Below are 6,303 nucleotides of genomic sequence, written 5' to 3' on the forward strand. Positions count from 1 at the left end.
ACTTGAATATAATGATTTGGTATTTTAGTTATGTTTACTTTAATATATTTCAAACCGATCACATTTTTTACAGAGTTCATCCTTTCGTTTAAAAATACACAAGTTTCTGTAAATTCAAGCTTAAGCGATTTATTAAAAATGCAACTGGATTTCAATATTTAACTACATGTGATGTCACATACAATGATGCAAGCATACATTTCCAGAAGTATATAATCAAATTTTAAATGATGTTTTGCATTCTTTCCAACAGGCCTAATTTAACCTTCCCATCTGATATTCTTAAAGTGACATAAGTGAATCTAATATCTGAAAAATTTTGAATTATTGCTTTTTAGTGACTGTGCTCATTAGTCAGAAAACCTATTTTTCTGCAATATTCTTTCCTCAGTATACATTTTTAAAATCTATTTATCATTTCTAACCTTCATATTCCTTTTATTAGCATCATCTCACACTGTTCTTTTCATTTTTCTACACAGTTGTTCCTGGATTTGATTTTCTGACACATGCCTTTATTACATTTGGTTAAATTTTCAAAACATAATCTCTACACCAACAGTTTTCTAATTATTTTTCTTGGCAAGAAAGCATTTGTTTGAAGAAAATTATATGCTTAAAGCTGAAATACAAAGCAAGTAAATGGAGCTGTTCGTTAGGGTGGGCGGCATAGACTCGGCCTTCTGTGCCTGCTCGGTTGTCTTGCCTCCCACTGCTGTCCCCGAACAGCTCCAAAGAGCTGTAGGCCTTTGTTGTCCACAGCTTGAACTCAGCCCTTAGGAATGTCAGCTTCCTTTAGTCAGTTGTCTCAACTTTATTTTTTATCGCTGAGCAAAGGATGATTATCTTTCATTATGGAACATAATATATAAGTTTTCCTTTCTCTCAGGATTAAAGCTGAGAAAATTGTTAAAAATCACTTCTCCTACACACACACACACACAAACACACACACACACACACACACACACACTATAGGGATTTTGGTGGGCTTCCTCCTACAAAACAAAAGTTAAAATATCAGCACATAGTAGACATTCACCTCTTCAATACATTTAGTCAAATAATAGAAAAGTTTAAGGTACTCTAGGAGTCATGTTCCTTGATCTTGTATATCACTCAAATAAAAAAGACATTATTCTGTCACATATTGTGTGTATTCCCTTTAAAAAAGCACTAGTAGACATTATTACTTCAAAAAGTTTTAGATTTACAGAAAAAAAAAAAGTTAACAGGAAGCAAAGAGTTCTGCTGAAGCCTCCTCTCTGTTGCTCCCACTCTTCACCGATCAGATGTTGTCCTGACGTGGACCTAGAATGTCCCTCAGGACTCGTGTGTTCAGGGTGAGCCTCTTAGAAAAGTTACCATCCTTGGGAGATGCTATTCTTAGACAGTGAATCCACTTGTGGTTTCAAAGAGGAATGGAAGCCCACTGGAGAAGGAGCCCGGTTGCAGGAGGCGCATCCCTGCAGGCCTGGCTCCTGAGGACAAGCCTCTCCCAAAGGCAATTCAGTCTCCTCTCTGCTCTGGGCCACAATCAGATGAGCAGCTTTCTTCTCCTGAGTCTCTCTGCCTTGACACCAGCCAGACACACATCAAAACTACTGAAACTCTGAGGCAAAATAAAGCTTTCCTCCTTTCAATTTCAGGGTTCTGGGCCGCGGCGATGGCTCAGTGGAATAAGCACTTCACTGGCAAGCGCAAAGGCCTGAGTTCAATCCCCTGTTCCGGACGCCTTCCGACTGCAGCCTGGGTAGCACGACTACTGCCCAGCCCGCAGGGTCACCAGCCAATCAGCGTCCGGGAGGCTGCACCACCGGTGGCGCTCTGTAGAAAGCATGGTGGCCAGCAGGAAAGCACTAATCGTACTGGCTCACTCAGAGAAGAAGTCCTTCAACTGTGCCATGAAGGAGGCTGCCGTGGAGGCGCTGAAGAGGAATGGATGGAAGTGGCCGAGTCCTACCTCTACGCCATGAGCTCCAATCCCCTCATTTCCAGAAAGGACATCACACGTGCATTAAAGGACCCTGAGAACTTTCAATATTCAGCTGAGACCGCTCTAGCTTATAAAGAAAGCCGCCTGAGCCCGGATATTGTGGCTGAACAAAAGGTGGAAGCTGCAGACCTTGTGATATTTCAAGAGGAATGGTATCCCCCTGCAGGGGTTTGGTGTGCCCGCCATTCTGAAAGGCTGGTTCCATCGAGTGCTCACAGGAGGCTTTGCCTACACCTATGAGGCCATGTATGACAACAAGGGGCCTTTCCAGAGTGGCATTCTGCACTTTTGTGGCTTTCAAGTCTTAGAACCTCAACTGATGTACAGCATTGGGCACACTCCACCAGATGTCTGAACTCAAATCCTAGAAGGACGGAAGAAACGGGAGGAGAATATTTGGGATGAGACACCACTGTATTTTGCTCCAAGCAGCCTCTTTGACTTAAACTTTCAGGCAGGATTCTTACTGAAAAAGGAGATAAAAGATGAACAGAAAAACAAAAAATTTGGTCTTTCTGTGGGCCATCTTTTGGAAAAGCCCATTCCAACTGACAACCAGATCAAAGCCATGAAATAAGGTGGACTTGGGTTTGTAACATATAGTCTGATCTTGATATTTTTGGGGGGCTTCCTTGATTTGTTCGCAAGCATTTTTCCCCCTCAAGAAGTGAATAGTGGGCCAGGGAGATAACTCAGCAGCCTAAATGTCTGCCTGGCAAGCACAAGATCCCAAGTTCGATCCTCTGTACCACAAATGAATAAACAAATAATAAAAGAAATGAATAGAAAGAACAGACTGCATTTATATATTTTTAGAAAGTCTTACTATTGAATTTAATTTATTCTCACAATGACGTCTTGGGCTATAGCCAAAATCTGGTTGCCAGAGGCCAATTGGAACACAATGCAGGAGTATTTCCAGAAAGATGCTCTAAATATTTTGAAGGTTGAAACGGGTAATGGCCCACGTCTGTAATCCCAGCACTCAAGAGGCTAAGGCAGGAGGATCATTGTGAGTTTGAGGCCAGCCTGGGCTATACAGTGAGCCCAAAGCCTGCTTAAATTGAATAGAAAGACCCTGTCTCAGGGCTGGGGAGGTGGCACAATAGAATAAGCACTTCCCTGGCAAGCGTGAGGGTCGGAGTTCAATTCCTGGTTCCGGGAAAAAAAAAACAAAAAAAAACAACAGACTGTCTCAAAGACAAAAAAGTTAAGGTCATCTACACAACTTAATTTCTTCTTTTAGGATATATATATATATATATATTACAGGGTCTAGATGGTCTTACTACACAGATTGGACTTATAGTGATACTCCTGTTTTCAGCCTGCCAAGCGCTGGGATCACAGGTGCGTGCTGTCTTAATCACTGTCTCAGTGTGCTCCAGGGGTGGGGCTGGTGTGGCACTGCACTGCAGGGAACACCAAGGTCCCTGGTCTCTGCCTCTGCCTAAGCAGGCATTTTAATCTGCTGAGCTATCTGGTCAGCCCTAAGGCTAATATTTTTAGGGCTTTGGCTAGACAGTATTTAACACTCCAATGATCTATTTCAATTCCCCTGTATGATTTATGGCAGAAGGGAATTGCTTACAGAAAAAAATGACTGAATCTTTTTTTTTTTTTTTTTTTTTTTTCGGCACCAGGGATTAAACTCTGGCTCTAGTGTTTGCCAGGTAAAGCGCTTGTTCTGCTGAGCTATCTCCCCAGCCCTGAATGAATCTCTTAAGAGACTTAACTTGGGGGCTGGGGAGATGGCTCAGTGGAGTGGGCGCTTGCCTGGCAGTCCCTGGTTTGCCTGAGTTCAATCCCTGGTTCCACCAAAAAAAAAAAATAACTTGTTAATAGTAGTCCAGTGTTCATTTATAATGGGTATTGATTTCAGTTGTTACAGTCACTAAAATGCTTCATGTGAATATTTGCCTTCAACTTGTTTTGTTATATACAGTATAATTGCCTTGAAATGAATAACTAATAAAATTCTCTATAGCTCAAAAAATAAAATAAAATAATTTTAAAAATTAAAAAAATCCCCAGTTCCACCAAATATATATATATATATTCAGAGTTCTGGTATTATGCCCCACAGATGGGACAGCTACATAATTCACATATCTTACCCCACTTGTATAAGTTTTTGTGGTAGCAGATGAACCATATTTTATATTTTTGCTACTAACTGAAGTCTGTAGTGTGTATGAAGGTTCACTCTGTGTCATAAATTTCTGTGTTTTGACAAATGTACATGGACATGCATCTCCCATTAGTGTATCATTCAGAATATTTTTAATTTCATAGGAAATCACTAAAGTTCCACCTATTGGAAATGTGCCTTCAGACTCCTTTTGTCAGTACAGATAATAAACTACTCAAATTTGGAGATATCCCAACAAACCCTCACTTTTGTGAAAGAGCACAGCTTGAGGAAGGAGACTCACAGGACAAAGGAGAGTTGCACCTTTTATTCCTAATGTGAGAGAAGAAGTTGACCTCCTTCCATTGACTGGTTTGGAGATTCACAGTGTATCCCAACTGGCAAACTCAGGCACTAGGAAACAAGGAGAATCTGAGAGGTTGCTGAAGAGAAAGGATAGGAGAGCAGAGGGAAAACAGAAAATCCTTGGCCACTGATAATCTATTTTTTGTTTGTAGCTGATTTCCCAGATTGAAACTAAGTGGGCATTTTCAGTGATTTAGCATGTTCAAGAAGGGATATCTTAGGACATGTTAGAGTCTGGGATGGACTCATTCCTATTTGATAGAAAAGATAGAACTTACTGTTTTCCATACATGTATTTATTCTCCCTACCCACCCCAACCTCTTAGCAACTACCAATCTGTCTACTGTCCCTTTAGTTTTATCTGCTAAAACTGTCACATACAACAATTTAAATGATCAGTATTCTAGTTTTGTCCACATAGTAACATACTTCTAAGTTTTTTTCTATGCCTTTACATAGTTTTGTAGCTAATTTCTTCTTCCTCTGAATAATTTTCCACTGTATGGATGTACCATGGCATTTTATGTGCTTATTATTGCTGTTATTTTCCTTTTAGTCGTAGTTTATAATCTATACATTATTTGCATATTTTAAATTGATACTTTCTAACCCTAATACCAAAATATTTTGTTTAAAAGAAAAAATCATAAAGATAATAATATACAACATATTAACTTTGTTATTCTATTGTCTAGTGAAATTTTGTTTTCCCCTTTTCCCATGAAGTTAAAAAAAATAAAAATAGGAATCCAACTTTACCTTTAACTTTCATTTTTATTTTGGATACAAAAATACTTTTTAGTAAGAATCTTAAGCTAATAAATAATAAATGCTCACTCCCTTATTTCCACCTGTTCCTAAGAGTGAATTCACAGCAAATCTTCTAAGTACAAATGTCATTTATTTACATAAAGAATAATAAAATAATTGCTGCTTTTTGTCTTTAAGCTAGGAATAGACATATTTTATGGAAAATTGTCTTGCATGCCTATATCTGGTACTAGGAGCAACAAATTTGATGATAATAACACATAATATGAGCATTGTATATTTTCTATTCTTGTTTTGAAATTCTGTACCATTTTCATTGTTTTATGTTGCTGTGTTTTTGTCTTTTTTTCTTGTTTCTTTTCTCTTTAAAATAAAATTTTAGGGGCCCAAGAGATGGCTCAGTAGAATAAGCACTTGCCTAGCAAGTGCAAGGGCTTGAGTTCAATTCCTGGTTCCGCAAAAAAGTAAATATATAAATAAATAAATAAATAAATAAATAAATAAATAATTTTTTTTAAATGAAAGCAATGTGTTTGTAATCCATTCAGAAATTTATGTCATTGTAATGGAAATGATAAAGACAGCAGCATTTTTAAAAATATGAATATTTATTTAATATGAGAGGTGTGTTTCTTCCCCTTCGATGTTCTTATTCTTGGTGTGAGTTTGTTATTTAAAATGTGAGTTGATGAAATTATACGCAAAAATACATAACTAAACTTAATGGCTTATCACTTTTTTCTCTTTTCTCTTTTTAAAAGAAACAATTGGGCTGGTGAGACGGCTCGTGGTCTAAAGCACCTACTTAGAATAAGCTTAACAAAGCACAGTGACCGCAGTTCAATCCCCCAGCACCACATGCCAGCCAGCCCCGCCCCCTGGTGGGCTCAGCTGGCCACACATACACACATACACACACATAAATAAACAATTTGAAAAAAAAGAAATTAAAGAAGCGAATAAATATATGAAAAAATGCTCCACATCACTAGCCATCCATGAAATGTAAATTAAAACCACATTGAGATATCATCTCAC

General features: G+C 38.3%; 1 pseudogene; it reads left to right on the forward strand.

The window, feature by feature from the left end:
* Positions 1 to 1,838: 1,838 nt before the first annotated feature.
* On the forward strand, positions 1,839 to 2,573 carry LOC101589184 (annotated as a pseudogene).
* Positions 2,574 to 6,303: the final 3,730 nt, after the last annotated feature.

This window comes from Octodon degus, unplaced genomic scaffold, assembly GCF_000260255.1.
Source record: "Octodon degus isolate 3935 unplaced genomic scaffold, OctDeg1.0 scaffold00003, whole genome shotgun sequence".
NCBI lineage: Eukaryota > Metazoa > Chordata > Mammalia > Rodentia > Octodontidae > Octodon > Octodon degus.